This window comes from Helianthus annuus, chromosome 15 (genome assembly GCF_002127325.2).
Source record: "Helianthus annuus cultivar XRQ/B chromosome 15, HanXRQr2.0-SUNRISE, whole genome shotgun sequence".
Lineage (NCBI taxonomy): Eukaryota > Viridiplantae > Streptophyta > Magnoliopsida > Asterales > Asteraceae > Helianthus > Helianthus annuus.
This window is the reverse complement of record NC_035447.2, coordinates 47,348,144-47,368,197: the sequence shown is the minus strand read 5'-3', so window position 1 is coordinate 47,368,197 and position 20,054 is coordinate 47,348,144. Positions and strand designations below refer to the sequence as shown.

The following is a 20,054-nucleotide window of genomic DNA, read 5'->3' as shown; positions in this document are numbered from 1 at the left end:
AATATTAACGTGGTTTGACTATCAAACTTGTTTTCGGGGTGTTACAATTCTACCCCCCTTAAAGAGGTTTCTTCCCGAAACCTTATTTACGTAGTTCATTGGTTTAATCAAACGAACCAAGTTTCATTTTCAAGGCACCCGTTTCTTTTGGTCCAAAGTTCTCATTTATTTTGACGCATACGTCTTTCATGTGTGAGGCCTAGTGGGCCGTTACTTTCAGCTTGTATCCGTTATCTTTGTTGATTATTTAATTTGGCGGTTAGACTTATTAGTCACCGGTTACCTTATACCCCATCACCTGGGTATACCATATTGCCATCTCCGGCCTTATACGTGTTTACTTGTATTTAAGAATTTATGTCTGAGGATTTAGTCCTTTCCATTGTTATTTGATGTTGGGAATCATAACTAGTTCCTACGCTTAAACCAAATGACCCGTTGATTCTTTCACTTAGCCTCGTAGGCTATTTATTTAGATTTTCACCTTTTTACCTTTTTAAGGTGAGACCCCGACAATTCGTTTCTTTCTATTTGTGACCCGAAGGTCTTTTGGTCCCATAGACCTTAACATTACTTATAATCCCATAGATTATGATGATCCCGTAGATCATCTTTTATTCGAGTCTTTATTCAACTGTATATATATCTATGGCGTCAAGGTACCCTTTTTATGTTTAGAATCATTTATTTTTGCTTTTGTATTTCATTTTTTTCCTTGACCGTAGTCTAAGGCTACATTTGTTTTCTTTCGAATTATCTTTCTGACTTTATGACTTCTATCGTCATTTACATGTCGGTTTGTCCTACACTTACCGTTACCCGGTTCATACCTATACTTCTTTACGACCCATCACATAGGTTCATTAATATTTCGCACTTCCATCATTTGGTTTGCGCTTACTTGTACTACCAAGTTTTTATACTTTATTTATCCCGTTTGACTTATTCGTGTGAGATTTCATCACTTATGAACGTCAAACTTCACCCTTTATTCGACCTGTTCAACTTTAAAATAGTTGAACATAGTTATCAAAATTTATGTTTGCAATTTCTCATCGTCTTTTAGTCATGACTCATAATTCGAGTCTTTTGACTTTCTATTTCGCGTTCCCGTCCTTTGGTTTACGCATACTTTCAAAATCCTACCCATCTATCGGGTATTTTACCGAAGTCACTATCAAGGCAACCATCCCGGTATGTATTAAGACTTCGTTTTAATTTATTTGGTTGTCTTAGCGAAATTCATCCCTTTTATTCAATCAAGTTCTTTATTCTTTATTTAATTCGTCTAACTTGTCCGTGTGAATTTCATCACTTGCGACAGTCAAACTTTTATCCATATGCCTTAGCATTCCTATTAGTCGGTCTGTATTTTCATTTACTTGGATCCTTGTCCCTTCTCTCGGGCTCGTTATTCTAACATAATACGCTTCTGTCATCCGACTTGCGTTTACGTTTATTATCAAACATTTTGCTTATTTTATTAATTTGGGTACTTTTTTTTTAAATTGTCCCATTCACCCCGTCCTTATTACATCGGACATAAATGTGTCCATCATATGAAGTTCATGGTATTATGTGTTCACTACTTACTTGGCCAGAGTAAGCGGTCAACACATGACACGCATGACCTTTTTATAATTTTCACATCACGCCCTATGTTAGTAACGCCTCTATTTATTTCTATATCTTTGATTTTATTCCATAAAACTTTATTTAATTGATAAACGACAATCATTAGTTTTACTTGTTTTGCCCTTTAACATATAGAATGTTTTCTTCTTTTTTTTATCAAACTATTATGTAATCACATTCGTTAATGTGATTGCTACTTTTCTCAATAGTATAATATTGAGAATTATTCACTTGGACAATTACTCCCGTCCAAGTTTCCACATAAACTAACTCTATTATTGTCTCCTTATTCACAATCGTGAATAACACATGTTTCTATTTGATTTTTCTTGGAAACATCATTCTAAATAGATATCCTATTCGGTTTTTCCAAGTTTTATCCTACATATGCAACCGTCATTCTCTACGTGTTTGTTGCATATTACTATTTGTGCGATTAAATGTAAAACGTGCACCTGGTAATGCTTGCCCCGGCGGGCTTTCCTTGCCGTTAACCTTGTTCGCGATTGTTACGCGATTTTTTTGTCCTTGGCGAGCATGCTCTGCTTGTCATACTCGGACCGTTTCTCCGTCATATCCGAAATTTGTTACACTCTCGCCATCCTCAGATGTGAGTATCCTTCAATTAAAACATTTACAAGGATTAGTAATGTCGATTTCAATAAATGCCCGTATCATAATACAAGGCTTTTCTACTATACTTGTCAACGCACGTAATTTCGTTAACTATATCGATCCTTGATCGATTTAATTGGTGTAACGTGTATTACATGATAATCCTATGTGTTATTACAACACACTTTAATCATACTAAACCATTACTATATACATCTACTTACCGGATTTGCGATCAAGCCTCGAACCGAACACTTTATTCTTTTAACCTTGAGCTCTGATTACCAACATGTAAGACCCTTGCTATTATTTAACAGTTTCCGTATGGTTTACGAGAATAAATATGTAATTATGGATACACATATATTGAAAAATACGGGTTTATTAAAACTTTTACAATTAAAGAACAATACAACGTAATGTAATTGAGTTCGCCGTTTAAAAATAACGACGAAACTATGTGCGGAAGCTTGTAACTGCATAGTGTTCGGTTCACTTCATTGCTTGATCGACACCCGGATGGTAGCTACATTCACCTAACATCAAAAACCAACTTAAAGGTTAGTTTTGATAACTTAAAAACAAGTATAAACAAGTTCCATAACTTTTTATCTACAAGTCCGTTTCGCGTAATTCTTTTTTTACCACGCTTCCGTAATTAAATTACGAATCCGTTTATCACCTCGGTTTGCATAGAAATCTGATTTATAAGCAAACGACTTAAAAATCATTTGTGTGATTATTTGACCCGTTACTTTTAACATCATACTACAAGTTTATTAACAATATTCTTTGCTTATCATTTTTACCCATTCCGGGCTTGCCAAAAATTAGCATTTTCGCTTCCATTACAAGGTTTGTATTCATGTTTACATTCACCGGTTTATTTTGAAATTTTCCAACACTTAGCCAATCTTAATCACTTGCTTTATTTTGACCCGTTTAACGGTTTTTATGCATTTAAGCATCAATTTCACTCATCTCTTTTCGTACTTCACATTTTAACATTTAAGATGTCTACTTATGTTTCACCACAACTATTTTTGTGGTGAATTAATACAATAAACCGATTATCCCGAGTATTACATTTCGGTTAGTCATTTTACTAAAAAGACCTATTCTTAGGCATTTGACCCACGAAAGTTTATGCCTATATTCTTATACGTATCAAAAGGGTTACATAATCATAATACAAGTTCCTAAACAATCTCTAGGGTTCGTTTGCCCGGTTTACCCAACGAGGGCTTTTTGGTAAATTTTAATCCCTCATTTTACAATGAAGGACTTTCGCTAATTAATTGACCAAGAATCATATGTTTAACTAAAAGCTTGTTTATGCGTACCTGGCTCGGGTCAACATATAAACTCGTTTTATACCTTCCTTTTATTAGCCGCTACTTTATAGCGACGCAATTATCCACTTCCGGTTCACTCCTGTGAACATACGACTTCACAAGCAACGTTAGTCAATATTGTCAAATGGTGTTATCACCACCATTTGACCCATTTGGCCTATATGACCAAACATTCGCATTTGTTTCAAAGCATGGTTTTTAACTACCCATTCCGGATTTTACAACAGAATTTCCTTGTTCTTACATATTTAACCCATTTCGGCTTACGTTGTGGGTATCCATTTAATCTCAACTTATATTTAGTCATCACATGACTAAATTACCCTTTTTACCCCTTTTTCCCCTTTCTAGTTACGCTATTAGGTAACTTTAAGAAAACTTATAAATTCTTAGTCAATTCATGACTAAATTACCATTTTGCCTCTTTTTACCATTAACCATGGTTTTGATCGTTTTTATTTATTCCGACTCATTTCGGTTCATGTCGGAACCCATTTTTTTAAACATAATCCATTGTCATATTTATCACCTATAAAATAAACACGTACACCTAAATTGGGTGTAAGCTTTACTTACCTTGCATCCTTGCGAGCTTCATACTTGAACTTGTATCCATTTGACCCGTTCATTTCCAAGCTCCTACCAAGCTTGTCAGAGTCAAACTACCATATCATATCCACAAGACGATTAGATTAGTCAACCATTAACATGACCATCACACCTTATGGATTCACACACTTATTCATCAAAGTATGTTATTTATTCAACAACTATTTTTTTCCATAATTCTTTCCATTCACTAACCGTTTGACCCATTAGTCAAGTTACTTATACAAACTAGTTAGTAAGTGATTTTGAACACTTTAAGCATGTCATATAAAGTGTTCTTTGTTCCTAAAGATAAATACTTAATGACTAAACAAGTATACGCAATGATATGTCTTTTTCTGGATTAATAATAACATTATTAATGTGCAGCGATTTTCTATTCAGCTGCTGTAATCGACCATTATGACCCATTTAAAGTCCGAACTAGATTAACATGTTCAAAAATGGATCGTAGAAAACTTCAATACCTTCGCAAGCATATAAGGTACACCTTCTAACGAATTTTCTATGATTTTTATAAAATCAGCACAGCAACTATATTTTCATTTTTCAATCAGCTTTTAAGTTTTCTGAACAGCTGTTTTAATTCACATTTTTGACCTATTTAACAACCACATTTGTTTCTTATGATTAAAAACAGTAAAAATTTACTTGATAAGCTTTCCGAAAAGGTATAGAAGACCCAAATCGGATAAACGGTTGATTTTATATGATTTTTTTAAGATTAGTGAAAATCCATATAAAAAGCTACGGAAATCATGTTTAGGGTCCTTTCAAATTCGACCCAAACCATCAAATGCAACCCATTTCTATGGCTATAACCCTTATTAAACTCTTGGTAATGGTTAGAAACCTATAACACAGTGATTGTAGGCTAAGAGATGTCAAAAACATCATCTATTTCAAGAAGTCATCATATGAATCCTAATTTTACCATCTTCTTAACTTCATCTTTGTCAAATTAAGAACTAGAACTAAAATAAACATATATGCAAGTTCTATTTGGTGATTCTCATACACCATCATATTTAAAACCCGTAATATTCCATATCACACGAAATTAGTCAAATTAGCCAATTACGTGTTTCTTTCAAAATTTCAACATATAAACATTCGTTTAGGCATTTTAACAAGCACCTAGCGGGCACGATTTCTATACCTCTTATTTAGTTCATGACTAATCTTTTTAACCAAGTTTCAATCATTAAATCAAACCCTTATTTCTAGCATTCATAATCAATACCAAGACTTGTATCATAACATCAATTCTACACTATTTCAACATTGAAATTCAGTGTTCATCACATAATTACAACACCCACTAACGCATGTATGGGTAATTATCAATTTCATAATTTTCATCACTAATTCAACAAGTTATTGACCAGGGTTTACTCCTAGACATGTTTTCATTACTAATTTCATCTAAATATCAATCAATCAAGTTTATATTTTGATTTCTCATGTTCATCAAAATTCTAAGATGTAACCAAAAGATGAAACTTAATATACCTTGTGATCCCTTCGCTTAGGTGATCACTAAATAAGCTTGGATTTCGATTTGGGACTGATTTGGCCTTCCAGTTGCTTGATTTTTAGCTAGTTAGGGTTTGGTTGAACAAAGCTTGTTCGCCCCCTGTGTAATCTATGACCAGAACACACACCAAGTGTGTGTTTTGGGTTTTCAATTTTTGTTTTAATTACAAGAGAGGAAGCTCAACGCAGAATTTCACAATTAATAAATTGCAGTTATACCAAAAACAAAACATAAAAATACTTGTATCCTGAATCAATATCATCTAAATCAATCTAGTGAAACACCACCACGCTCGCAGTTACAAAACCATACTATGATAGATCATTATTAGTAAAAATACCATGTGCACAAACTCACAACAATATTGCTAGCAAAAAACAAACAACACACATAAAACTAAACCGATAATATCACAAATTCACAATACTTCTACCTTGAGTTAGAGATCTAATGAAAAATCATACAAAAACTGAAACATTTTTGCGAGAACCTACTTCTTACATCACTAAACAACTTTATAGTAAACTAAACATACATAATTTTCATAGCAGTGCTTGTAACAATCTCGCTAAACATAATCTGCAATTTAAAATTGAGATAGGGTATTAATTGATACCTCGTTTACCACCACCGGCTCTGCCGGCCACAGTTTAACACTCACAACGTCACGCGGAATGCCTGGAATCGGATCGCCTCCTCAAATCTCCGGTGCTTCCTCCATCTTTCCCGCAACTCTTATCCACCGTCAACAACCACCTCCACGGAACACCCACCTTCACGACACCATCACATTCGACCTTCACTATCATAACCATTGTCTTTCCTCAATTGTTAGGTATTAGGGTTCCGACCCAAAAGGGCCAAAAGCCGACCGCCTGCTGCGGTGGCCAGCCACCGTGTTCCGCCACTGGTGCACGACGTCTCCCCTGCTCTCACGTCTCTCTCTCTCTCAAATTAGGGCAAAAAATACAAAGAGGAAATCAGAGAAGCGAATAGATGGAGAGAGGAGGCCACCACATATGACAATTAAATGGCCAATGAAGCCAAAGATCAGGCGAAATCACCGTCTGCGACGGTGGATTTCCTCCCTCCTTGTACTCTCCGCTCTTTCATATCTCTATCTAGTCTCCCTTCTCCAAATAATATAGATGATGGCAATATCGTAAATAACAGCTTAAAAATGTCCTATTGATATACTGTTGCTAAGATCATTCATCTTTTGTTATATTATAGAATAATTATTTTCTCACTTAACCCTTTTAGTCCCTCTAGTTTCTAAAATTATAAAAAGGTTACTATATCAAGTTCCTTCATTATTTTAAAACACTTAACTAACTAGGTTGATATTCCTAGTTACTTAGTGGGTCCCGAGAGTTATAACCCGTTTTATTTTAACTTCCGTTAACTCGGGCTTCTTATAAACTTACTTTTTTTAAAGCATTTATTCTCCTTTTAATTAATATTAGGATTATTTGTTTAAATCCTAATATTCACCTGGTTAATTTTACCACTAACGGTATTTTACCCGTTCATTAATATTAACGTGATTTGACTATCAAACTTGTTTTCGGGGTGTTACACCTTGAGAATATCAGTTCAAAACTCGAAGTAAAATTAGTAAAAATGGCTTGAAAACTGGCGTCCGTTTGAACGAAGCAGCAACATTCCGTTTGAAACTAGACTGACCGTTTGAAATCTGCACCCATTCAGTTTGAAACTGGACTGACCATTTGAAATCTTCCATCTCGTTTGAAAATCATGGGTCATCCCGTTTGAAGTTGACCCATCCCGTTTGAAACTGCCCATCTCGTTTGAATAGGATACCGTTTGAAACAACATTCCGTTTGAGGGTTACATCGTGTTGTGTGAAACATAAAAAAATGTCAAGTCATTGATAGTTGGGATAAGTAATCATGTATGTGTCAGCTTGCATGTGACTCGAGAAAATTGTCTTCACGATTTATCAGTTTGCATGTGAAAGTAGTAAAGGTGTATAAGTTGGTCACACGAGTGATTTGTTCAAGTCTTGCATGTGATTCAAGATTAAGATGTCGGCCACAATCAAATATTAGTGGATTGTGAGGTCCAATCACACATGTGAAAAGGTATTATTGTTGTCAGCAAAAGAGTTTGGTTATATCAATATATCTTCGGCCCACTAAAGTCAAAGTTGGTGATATTATTTTGAGTATAGGCGGCCCAAATCAAGTTCATGTACTGATCAAAAGTCTACGAGAACATTTATTGTATAAACAAAGTCATCAGCCTAATTCAGTAATTGAAAGTTCAACGGCCCAAGTTCCAAGGTTGGGTTTTGTCATCATTTGCGGCCCAATCATAGAATTTTGAAAGTTAATATTGTTGGCTTCATATATCAACAACAGTCACAATATCGATAAGCATACATCTCGGCTCAAATTTTTCTAAGCCCAAGTGAACCTCAGTGTTTGTAGTACATTGGAAGCCCATATTTCGTAGCCCATTCATTCAGCAATCTCACTTCACCAACATTGAAACGAGTCCACAAATCTTAGACACGAGTCTTAGATTGATTTTATCAACACACGTTTTACGTATTCTGTCCGTTTAAACTGATCGTTTGTTTGTTTGTTTGTCAGGTGATTCGAGGTGATTTGTTTACCAGCTCGTTTAAAGAACAGTTTGTGATTTCTTGAAAAGAATTATGGACAACGATTTTTACAACACGTTTGCTACTCCATCTACTCCGACTATCATTGCTCAGAACATGAATCTTGAAAACGAAACCGGAACTACCCAAAAGCCCCCGAAACTGATGAGTATAGAGGAATACTACGGGTGGAAAGACAGATTTGAGAACTGGGTTCAGGCAAATCATCTTAGGTTATGGGAATGTATTTTAAAGAAGTACGTTTTGCCTCGAACAAATTTACAAGTTATCAAAGAGTTATCAGAATTCAGTGACAAAGAGCGAGATATGTACAAAGCCGAAAAGATGATGATCAGTCTGCTACAGCAAGCCATCAAAGAAGACATTTTCATTCTACTTCAGCATGACAAGACTTCAAAGTCAATCTGGGATGCTCCTCGGGTTAAGTTTGAAGGTAGTGAGAACATGATTAAGAGCAAGAAGGCGTTGCTCAAAAAGGAGTTTGATTTGTTCAGCAGTCTACCGGGAGAAGACACAAAGAAGCTGATTGAACGTTACTGCCACTTAGTGCGATCCATGTCAACGCTGAGTATTACAAAGGATCGGGAAGAGTGGGTAGACAAGTTAGCCGATGCATTACCGCAGAAAGAGTGGGGTACCTACTTGATGATTCTGAAAAATACCGGTGTTTATGATGGGTTAACAATCTCACAGTTCATCGAGAAGATCGAAAGTCAGGATCTTGAACAACAGAAGATCGCGAGGATGAACAGTCCAAGTGGTCAACAGGATGTAAAGATGTACTACAAAGGTAGTGTTCCAGTTCCGGAAGCTGAGAGAAGTCCGAAAATCCAGACTGCGTTTAGTGCTGGGGATTCTACAGAAAAAGTTTATCAGAGTTCAACTAAAAGCAACAGTGGATTCTCTTCCTTCCCGAGTGTTAATCCGAAAGAGTCAACTACAAGTTTTCACTCTCAAAGCACAAAGACAGGAAATGGTTATGTGATCCAGTGTAACATCGCATTGAATCTTCCAGAGGGTCAAAGTTTTTCTGAAGAAACTGCTAAAGATCACATGGCTCTACTTGGTTCTGTGCTTCTCTCGTATGAAGGTCTAGTTGCCGGTCTGATCGGGAATCCTATGCTCACAAAGGAGGATTACGATCAGATAGACGCCGAAGAAATGGAACTAATGGATATCAAATGGTGTCTAGCCAGTGTTCTTAGACGAGCTGAAAAATTCAAGCTTATTACTGGGAGAAATGACTTTCTTGATGCACATGTTTCTACTTTAGGTTTTGATAAATCTAAAGTTACTTGTTTTCGATGTAGGGAGAAAGGTCATTTCAAAAGGGAGTGCAAGAACAGGGAAGCTAGTGGAGCTCAGAATCCGTTCGGTAAAGATGACTACTACCGGAAAGCCATTTATCAGCAAGTTGGTCAATAGCAAGAACCGCAGGTGGCTCATGGTAGAAGAATCGAGGATTCAAAGAGAGCGTGTTTGGTGGATTTTAGCTGGAGTAACTACATATCTTCTGATAGCAAAGCATGCATAGTCGATCAAGATGATGAGAGGCTACCTGAAGGCTTTAGCTGGGATATGTTTATGGATGAAAATGGAAATTTGAAATCATTCATTGCTAAGATAGTGAAAGAACTAGATATGTTCACTACATGGATGAAATCTATTGGTGAGACTGTAAAGAATGTGGAAAAAGAGTCTGTTGTATCTGATGAGAGCTCACTAAGTGCAGATGATAGTTCACTAAGTGATGCAAGTTCAGAAAAGGAAGTTGTTTTTGATCAAACACCACCTGATTCTGGCTTATCAGATGACAATTCTGAAAAATCTATACAGTTTGATCAGTCACCAACTGATGACAACAGTAGTGATGATGAGGAAGAAAAACATATTAACATTGCAAAATCTCATTTGTCTCCTGAAAGTTTTCATTCCTATTTTGCAGATCGCTTGGAGAAGCTGAAAGAAAAACGAGCTGCAACAGAGCAAATGGAAATGAAGACTGAAAGTGATGTTGAAAATGATGTTCAAACTGAAGAAGTTAAAGTTGTAGCTGAAAAGACAGTGATCGAAGTTGAAAAGATCATTGAAGTTGAAAAGATTGTAGAGGTTGTCAAGCCTTGTTCAAAGTGTCTTGAACCTTGCAAGGAATGTGCAGCAAAAGACGATATAATTGCTGAGTATGAGAAGAAGAAAGATCAGTTACTGTTCAACCTCAATTATGTGAAAGAATCGTATGACGTCTTGAACAAAACAGTGACTGGTCTACAAAAGACAAACTCAGAGAGAGAACAAGCACTAACGATGATGAATGCTGTGATGATGACAAAGCAGAAAGCGATAAATTTCTACATCGAGGAGAGTGCAAAGTGGAAGCAAGAGTTGGAAACTGAGAAGATTGAGAATTAGAGAATTAGACGTTTATTACAAAGCTATTCTAGTTCTGATTATCTCATTGATCGAATTTATCCAACTGTTGCAGGTATGGAAGCAAAAAGGTGGTCGATCAGGTGCTGGATATTGATGAGGAGTCTGAGTCAAAGTCTGAGTCTGGAGGGTCAAATTCGTCAGTCAATGGTCCAAAGTCGTCGGTTAAACGGTCTTATAGTAAAGAGTTCTTATTATCAAAAGCAAATTTGGATGATGAAACATTTGAAGTCGCATACACTTTAAATGATTCTGACAAATTATACTTTGACAAAGAGTTTCCAATAAGAAGTGTTCGTTTTCACATGATCAAAAAGGTTTTCAAAATGATAGAAATTAACATTTATGAAATAAAAGATTTAAATCTTATTGAAAAACCTAAAAAATACACTTCAAGAGTTCAACAACGTCTAAACAAGAAAAAAGGTTACGGTTCTGGTTCTGGTTTTCAAAAGAAACCAAACCATAACGGTAAGCTCAAAAAGAAAGGTCTTGGTTATATTCCACCAGAAAATTATAAAAATGAGAAAATTTCTAAAACAAAAACAGAATTTGTTTCAGGTGGAAGTTCTGAGGAAGAGCAGAAGAAACCGTTCTGGAAACAGTCGAACCAAGAGTTTCTTACTGAGAAGAGAAGGAATGGAACTAGAGTGTTTCATCCAAGAGAGACTCGAACCTGTTACAAATGCAATGAAGTTGGTCACATTGCATGGAACTGCCCAAAGAATGTCAAGAAAAAACAGGGAGTTTCTGAAAAGCTAAAAGAGAAAGTTGTTGATGTTGAACCACCAACTGAAAACTTCAAAGTTTTTGAAAATTCAGTTCATGAAGTTGGTGAATGTTCTAAAAATGTTTACAAAAAGAAAGCTGAAAACAACAAAGTTTGGGTTGTTAAGAAGAATGATGAGAATGTTGGCGATGAATCTGGTTCTACAAAGCCAGATGAGTCACGAGTTGAGACAAAAATTTCAGTGAATGATGATGACTTTCCATCACTGAAATTTGAAGAAATTAAAAAGAAAGTTGGTAAAGTTGAGATCTCGGATCAGTTTTACTCCGAGAAAAATGAATTTGATGTCGAGAAAACATTCAATGGTAATGTTAAGAAAATTTTTGGGAAAATGCTTAATGGGAAAGCAAAAGGGGTTAAGGATTTTTATGCAACTAAAAAGGCAACTTACAACCCTACTGCGCAAGAATTGAAAACCATCAAGTCTGAAAAGACTTGGATGGAAATTTGTTTTCCTTGAAGTCTTATGACTATGCCGGAGATCCCAAGTTTGTAATCATGGATCAGGAATCGGCATCATTCATTGTTTGTTTAGATTGTGTAAATGATTTTGAAAAGAGTTTAACTTTTACAGGTTGAAGGACTACGCTGGAGCTTCCAGGTTGGTAAATGCGAAGCAGGAATCGGCATCTTCAAGTCGGTAAAATGCTTAATGTAGATGTTTATTCCTACATGTGATTGAATGTGTTGGATATACTTATAAGTGGTACAGAGGTTGCTTAATTGCAAAACGGTAAATCAGAGACATTAAGTTGTACTTGATCTACTACATCTGATAAAAGATGAACAAGATGATGAACCATAACCCCGATTTTAATTAGTGATAAACCTACAAGTGCCTACAAGTGGTAAAAACAAACTCATTTTCCGGAAAAATCATTTTGATTAAAACAAACTTAAGTGTTTTGAAATCTAAAATGAGAAAATGGTTTGTTGAAAGGGGGAGTTCTGATTGTTTATGCCTAGTGAATGGCGAATTGATGCGATTTGATGTCGGTTGTCAATTTTCTGTACAGTTTGTTTTCAATTTTTCTTTAATGTGTTTGCATTTTAGGGGGAGTAGAAATTTCAGAAAATCCAAAAACATTAGAAAATTTGAAAAATACAAAAACATGATAAAATCAAAAATGAGTTTTGTTGTAATAAAAGAGGAAATGATAGTACATCAGTGGACTGTCACAACATGCTAAAGAATTGGAAGTATAAATGTGATAAACAATTTCACTACGGATATGTCAGTAGGTTTTTACACATTTAGTAGATTGTGACGAGATATAAATCTAAATATTCAAACTTACTTAGATCGTGGGGAACAACTTCTTGGATATATGGGTAACCCCCGAAATCTTATTCTGAGATACTAGGTCTTTATGCTCAGTGATATCTGGGGTATTATCCCGGGACTTCTGCTGTATAGAAATACTGACCTAGTCCCCGGATAATGCTTTCTGCAAATGCTTTGAAATATAAGCATAGCCCTCAGCAAGCTGATGAAACAATAAAATTGATAGTCGCTGCTGTTGAAACAAAAGATCCTCTAAAGGGGACACACCTAAAGTCGAAGCCGTCATCTCTCTGTGTCTACGGAAGTATCGACCTGAGCTCTCACGGCCCTCGCACCTAACCGCTTTACAGATATCAGCTGTGGTATACTCACCTGTAAGACTGAATATTGGGATCTGGATACTGGAGTATATACAAGTAGTGGGACACACGGATAAGTTTAAGTGCTTAAAACATTAACATCGTATCTCGGATCAATTGAACTTTGTGTGAAAATTTAAGTGGACAAATATACTGACAATCTACGTGAATTGTTTAGAACTTAAAATGAAATGAAGCTTAACGGTGTTAGTGACATGTCTCATTAACTGATATGATCCTTTTACGCAAACTCACAAAAAATATAGTCTGTAAGTATTTCTTTACTGCATTTCTTTACATTCAAAAATCCAAAAAGATTTTCAGTGTGTTTTAGCATAAACTTTTGAAAAACTCGATAAGATTTTCGACAACTGATGTTGGAGAGCTGATTTTCAAAATTCCAAGTGCTAAACATGATGACATTTTTGTGAAAAGAAGTATGTGTTTGAAAATCAAATGTATTTTGATCAAATGTTAAAGTGGTTCATCAAGAATATTGAGTTATTTTTGAAGGAGAGTTAGTGTTAGTGCATACATTGAATTGTTAAATTTGGAAAATTTACTTCTGGGTTAAGAATTTGCAGGTGTAGCCAGGTTTCGATCTTGAACCTGAAGATAGAGTGCCAGGTTACGATACCTGAGGTCTCTGTGATTGTAACGAGCCAGACTGCGATCCCAGTATATCGAAAGGGGGAGTCTGAAGACATTCGAGTCGAGATTGTTAGTGGGGAGTCTGTTGATGATGAAAAGAGAAGAGAGAGATTTGAGGATGCTTACAACGTCAAATACTTTAAAGAGTTCGAGAGGACAGATAAAGACTGAAGATGCAAAGACTCGACACTTAAGACTCATCAACATTTGAGGGGGAGTCTGTTGGTGCATACATCTGTCGTCTTCGTCTTATATCGAGTCTCGGTTTCGGTGCGGATCTGAACAAGCGTGACATCATATATGTGACATCACAAGTGACATCACATATATGACATCACAAGTCTTCATCATTACAACATGCATACAAAAGGACAAAACAGAATGTAGATATATGTTGACTTTCGTTTGAGAGGGTTACGTTGGAGAAAGGTCCGTTTGAACTTGTAACCGTTTGAAGCGTGTCCGTTTGAAGGGTGGCATGTCACCTTCAAACGGAAGGGTCATTCTCTATAAATACCCTTCAAACTTTCATCATTTGTAACTTTCCGGCTTGTGCAACGAAGTGCTGCCGAAGTGTTGTCAGGTTGTAAAACGTCTTTATATCAATCATACAACAGTTTAAAGTGTGAATCTTGCTGAATTGAAATCTACACGTCTGTTTTCGCCTTTCGTTTAGAGATAAACTCTTCTGATCGACTCGTTCGGGTCTGAAAACGATCCTACAATCTTCTCTCTGAATTTTCTTCTTCAAACAGCAAGGTACACCTTCGGGTTGTAGTCAAGACCGACAGTGCAACTGTTGAGGCTGTTGTATCATGGAAACAAACGAGTTCTCCTGGGAGACTCGAAATTTGTTTTAAGGGACCCGTGTCTAACACGATCCTCAGCCAAGAACTTCAATTTTTATTTTTAATTTTGTTCTTGTTTTTTCAGTTTATTTTAGTTGTAATTTCTTTGTTATTATTGCTTTCCTTTCACTGTATTGTAATTCAAGTTAATAAAAGAATTTTATTTATTTTGTATGAACGGATTTCTACAATCTTAAAACAAATTTTTAAAACATCGTTCGTGTAGAATCACAAACATTTTTGTTGTGAATTCGAACCAATTTTGATTTCACACAGTTTGTGTTTTAAAAACAATTTTTTTTTTCTGTTTTGATTCAAAGTAACGACTTTGTCAAAACAGATTATGTTTCTTCTACTCCTTCTGCCTTTGAGTCCTAAAATCTCATGTTGTAGTCTTCAAAGTTGGACTTAGAAGCTACATGGCTGGTTTTTCGCACACATAACAATAATGAATTAGCGTATTTAGTAGAGATTAGGAGTTGTGTAGCATTAGTTGCTAAATAAATTGAGATTTGTAAGGCCCATGACATAGATAGACTATATTGAAATTACGGATAAAAAACTAACATATGTACTATACAATTACAAGAGAAATGATAAACTAACATAAAATGAATATCGCATTGTAAATTGTTACCCCGCCATATCGCGTGAGTTTCCTACTAGTATATATATATATATATATATATATATATATATATATATATATATATATATAGGTAGAGGATCCTGTACAAAGTGAGACTTTTGTGAGAAGTGTAAGAAACAATTTGGGAATGACAAGTGTCCTTTATCTTAATTAATTCAAAAGGGTGTATTAGTAATTTTCCATTATTATCAATTAATTGATTTCCAAAGATAACTGCCAAAAAACTAGCAATGAGATATATATCAGGCGATATATCAGGGATTTGATTCGAATTCGAATTGTTCTATACATTTAATTGTTTACGGTAAGTTCTTGTTTTAGTGTTATATTCCCCAGTCAATAGTGTTATATTATGTACAGGCCATCTTTAATCTCCTTTTCATAGTGTTTTATCCCCATCAATAGTGTTTTATTCTATATAGTGTCTTACAGTAAATAGATAGTGTTATATCTTTCTATAGTGTTTTATCATGTAATATTCTGTTCCTTTCATAGTGTTTTATCCCCATAAATAGTGTTTTATTCTGTATAGTGTCTTACAGTAAACAGATAGTGTTATATCTTCCTATAGTGTTTTATCATGTAATATATTGTTCCTTTTCATAGTGTTTTATCCCCATCAATAATGTTTTATTTATGTATAGTGTCTTACAGTAAACAAATAGTGTTATACCTTCCTATAGTGTTTTATCATGTAATATACTGTTCTTATAGTGTTATAAAAGTTGTTGTGAAGGAAATCGAAGAACTTATTCTGTACGAGAAATTCGCTGATTTTTTAGGAGATTGATGGGGGTTTTGAAACGGTTACCATTAATTCGCTGATTTTTAGGAGATTGATGGGGGTTTTGAAACGGTTACCATATTTGAAACGTTGGAAAAGTCACTATTGCCCTTTAATTTTACATAAGGTCCTTCTAATTAAAACACAATTTACATTTTTATACCCTATTGATCTCAACCATTAGATCAAATATCCAATGGTTTAAAACACTTCTTACCCTTCTCACATTTTAGCATGGTTGTAAAACAAGGTTTCCAAGGCCGAGTACTCCCCGAGTAGTCGCTACAAGGTAGGCTGCCGAGACGACTTTCTTCGACTCCGCCTAATTACTCGGAGTCGGTCAAATGCGGTCAACCTTGGCCAGAATTGGATCTAGTTGGTCAACTCGGGCCTAGTTTGACTTAAATAATAATAAAACATAATTTCTATGCCTATCATATTAAGGAATGAATATCATTTTCACATATTTTGTTATAAATATTAGTAAATTTATGTTATTTGACATATATTTAATCTCCAAAAAAGTAATTTTTTTTTATAATTTAACATGTCCGAGTACTCTCCGCCTAGACCGAGTACTCTCAACTCCCCGATCGACCGACTAGGGAGCGTCTAGCGACTTTTGCAACCCTGCATTTTAGACATTTTTTTTACCATATCCCTACCATATATATATATATATATATATATATATATATATATATATATATATAGGACAAAGATCCGTTAGGAACTACCCTTTATTGCGAGAACCGCGAGAACCAATGTGAACACAACCAAAAATGCCTAAAAATAGCTAAAAAAACACACAATTTTTTTTAAATATTTTTTATGATAAAATCGCTACTTTTAGTAGCCAAATTTTTTTTTGTTTTAGATTTTTTTTTTAGATTTTTTTGGGGTTTAGTTTTTAGTATTTTAGCTTGGAGGGGGAGGGGGAGGGGGGGGGGGGGTTAGGGTTTTTTTGGGGGTGGGGGGTTTAGGTTTTTTTTTTTTTTTTTTTTTTTGGGGGGGGGGGTGGGCGTTAGGTTTTTTTTAGCTATTTTAAGTTGTGTTCACATTGGTTCTCGCGGTTCTCACAATATAGGTGGTTCTCGTATGAACCTTAGCCTATATATATATATATATATATATATATATATATATATATATATATATATATAGGGGAAGGTTCATTTGAGAAGAAAATTTTATTGAGAAGAAAAAGAACAAAAGGGTATAATTGTAAAACATTAAATAGTTTTTTTCTCATCTCATTTATTATTATATTTGACTAATTAATTAGTCATTAAGACTATAATCCTCCACACTAAATATTTTTGCCTACACACATCAAAAGTTATCCTACACATTTCGAAATTTATCTTACACATATTGAAATTTATCCTACACAACTCGTGATTTATCCTACACGCCTCGTATTTATCCTACACTATAAATGAATTTTTATTTTTATTTTTATTTTTTGTGAAAGATATATATTTTAAAAATAAGTTACAAATTTAATATAGTTAGTTATTAAAGATGAAACTACCAATTAATGATGTATGTAAGTTTACTAATATACCCTTATAGTTACATTAAGTACAAATATTAAATGAAGTCTAATGAAGCATTTCTATTGGTTGAAATTTCTCCTTACAAAGAATTTCTTCTCATTTGAACCCTCCACTATATATATATATATATATATATATATATATATATATATATATATATATATATATATATATATATATATATATATAGGGTAAGGATCCTGTAAAAAGTGCTCAAAGTGTAAGAAGTGTGAGAAGTGTATTATAACACTATATATAATACTATATAACACCATATAAACACCGTATAACAATATGTAACACCATATAATACCATATAACACTATGTAACACTATATATCATTATATAACAAATATAACACTATACATCTATCATAGACATGCTATCAGACAACCTATAGTGTTATATTTGTTATATAATGATATATAGTGTTACATAGTGTTATATGGTATTATATAGTGTTATATATTGTTATACGGTGTTTATATGGTGTTATATAGTATTATATATAGTGTTATAATACACTTCTCACACTTTTACACTTTGAGCACTTTTTACAGGATCCTCTACCTATATATATATATATATATATATATATATATAGGGTGAAGTTATTATAAAAAAGACCAAAAGTGTGAGAAAGGTAAGAAAGAATCTCAACCATTAGATCTAAATTAATTGAAAAGAGTATAATATTAACAAATTCAAATATGGTAATCCTTGATTTAAGGATTTGGAAAGAGAAAATCCTTGATTTAAGGACTTATAACCGTCCATAAATATAACACCATTCAGAGGATGTTCATACATGGTGTTTTAAATATAACACCATTCAGAAAATATAACACCATTCAGCACAAATATAACACCATTCAACACAAAAAAAAACACCATTAACACAAAAATAACATCATTCAGCACAAACATAACACCATTCAACACAAAAAAAAAACACCATTCACACAAAAATAACATCATTCAGCACAAAATATAACACCATTCAGCACAAAAAAACATCATTCACACAAAAAATAACATCATTCAGCACAAAAATTACACCATTCAGCACAAAAAAACACCATTCAGTAGTAAATAAAATAAACACCATTCAGTACAAGAATATAACACCATTCAGTAAAAGAAATATAACACCATTCAGAAAAAAAACACCATTCAGAAAAGAAAAAAACACCATTAAGAAAAGAAAAATAACATCATTCAGAAAAGAAAAAAACACCATTTAGAAAGGAAATAACACCATTAATGAAAAGAAAAATAACACCATTCAGAAAAAAAATAACACCATTCAGAAAAGGAAAAAAAAACATCATTAAGAAAAAGAAAATAACACCATTAATGAAAAGAAAAATAACACAATTCAATAATCCTTACATCTTTGTATCATCTTCTTCTCCGCTGCCGGCACCACCACTGCCGGTACGCCACCGCCGTCGTCGAACACAACCACCCGACAGGAAAATCTCATGGTCCCCAACCGTCGCCGTCGTCGAACCCAACCACCCTCCGTCGTCGAACCCAACCACTGCCGGTCCGCCACCGCCGTCGTCGACCACCACTGCCGGTCCGCTTCCGATTGATGTTTGATCTTCCGATTCGTGGTGGTCTTGGAGTTGTGCTGTTGGATCTTCCGATTGGAATGTCTCCTGCGGATCCTTCTCGTAGCGGTTGAAATGGGCCACAACTATTTCCGTCTAATGCTATCTACGTTTTCTGTTTGCAGGGATTCTGTTCTGAATATTGAAGAAGAAAGAGAAAGAAAGAGAGAAATTAGGAACGTATGATAGAGAGAGAACGAAATTGCAGGGATTTTGATTTACAAAATGAAGATAAAAAGACCCAATTGCCCCTAGACATTTCAATTCAATCCAAATTAATAAAAATATTTTACATTTTGGTCCCTATTGATCTCAACTATTAGATTAAAAGATCTAATGGCTGAGATTCTTTCTTACATTTCTCACACTTTAGGCCTTTTTTACAGGATCCTAACTATATATATATATAGGGGAAGGATGTATAGAAAACTCACTTTAATTTAGAAAACCCGGGAAACTCAAAGCTCCCGATGTTTTTTTTTTCTTGAAAAAATTTACACATGTTATATACATGTTTTTAAGGGTTTTGGGCAAAAAAAATCAAAAAAGCGCCGAGTAGATATTTAAAAAAAAAAAATAAACAAGTTTTGGTGTAACACATGTTACATTCATCTGACATATTTGTAACATGTGTTACACCAAAACTTGTTTATTTTTTTTTAAAATATCTACTCGGCGCTTTTT

The 20,054-nt window shown here is 34.5% G+C and overlaps 1 long non-coding RNA gene across 2 annotated transcripts; it reads right to left on the bottom strand.

Annotated features, from left to right (window-relative positions):
• Positions 1-2,609: 2,609 nt before the first annotated feature.
• Positions 2,610-5,814, bottom strand: LOC110909681. 2 transcript variants are annotated; one of them, XR_002575533.2, is made up of 3 exons: positions 5,727-5,814; positions 4,182-4,267; positions 2,610-2,786 (listed from the first exon to the last, which is right to left on the bottom strand). It is a non-coding gene; the product is annotated as an uncharacterized LOC110909681 (long non-coding RNA). The 2 variants fall into 2 exon arrangements; XR_004881953.1 differs by lacking the exon at positions 2,610-2,786 and adding an exon at positions 3,633-3,684.
• Between the last annotated feature and the right edge of the window lie 14,240 nt (positions 5,815-20,054).